At 35.0% G+C, this 1010-nt stretch overlaps 1 pseudogene; it reads right to left on the bottom strand.

Moving 5' to 3' along the window:
* Nucleotides 1–1010, bottom strand: part of LOC106756211 — an 8051-nt pseudogene that overhangs the window by 6012 nt on the left and 1029 nt on the right.

Here is a 1010-nt window from a genome sequence, read left to right as displayed (position 1 = left end):
TACATTTATGAACCCTTAATTTAAAGTGAATCATGATCTACAATCATAAGAAATCAAAGCTGAATACATCTTTACTTACTCACCAAAAAAACACATTTACTTTATAATTGCAAAAGAGAATATAGAACAAAAGAGTTATTTCAATCATAAAAGGCTGCAAGAGCAATTCACCTAGCTGTCTAATTGCTGCTGATAGAGTTCCACCTGTGGCCACCAAATCATCAATAATTATGACACGTTCACTGGACTGAACAACCCCAACATGCAACTCCAAACAATCAGTGCCATATTCTAGAACATATTTTTCAGAAATTACTTCCCCTAAACATGAACCAAGTCAAAGATTAGGCATCACTGTGCAAACCAAAGCAATGCACGGGAACTTTGCTCAATGAAGATCAAGAACAGTACATCCGCAAACATCTATTCCAATTAAAATGATGATTTTCATATATATGTATGGCATTTGGGAACTTGTTTAGGTTCTTCCGCTAAGAACAAAAAATGCTGAAGGTGGAGCCAAATGAGTTGTAATGAACTAGTAATCCACAAACATTAACAGTAAAACAGCACCCAAAGTAATAATGAATGACCAAATTATATGACTATGACAAGGCCTTTCCACTCAGAATAGACCCTCCCATCCACCCAAAATGCTCTTCATTTCTTTTGGACTATGTTAGGCACATTCTAGTTTTAACTTAAAATAGATTAAGATTAATAGTAGTGCTCAATTACATTCAACACAACACAGATATACCTGGAAGCTTCCCAGGTTTGCATAAAGGAACAAACTTGGCACAATGCCTAACGCAATTGAGGAACCAAAAATGAATCCCCTGGCTTCAACCCCTTCATATAATCCAATGAAAGTTTACAGCAATTAATAAAGGAAAATGCTCTATAGGCTTTTGATAATGAAAATCAAATGACACACTGAATCATGTAAAACATCATATCCAGGTGAATCAAACAGATCTAATTATGAGCAAATAAACACTAGCTTCACG

This window comes from Vigna radiata, chromosome 1, assembly GCF_000741045.1.
Source record: "Vigna radiata var. radiata cultivar VC1973A chromosome 1, Vradiata_ver6, whole genome shotgun sequence".
NCBI classification, from domain to species: domain Eukaryota; kingdom Viridiplantae; phylum Streptophyta; class Magnoliopsida; order Fabales; family Fabaceae; genus Vigna; species Vigna radiata.
Note: the sequence above shows the minus strand (reverse complement) of the source record. Positions and strands in the feature narration are given on the sequence as shown.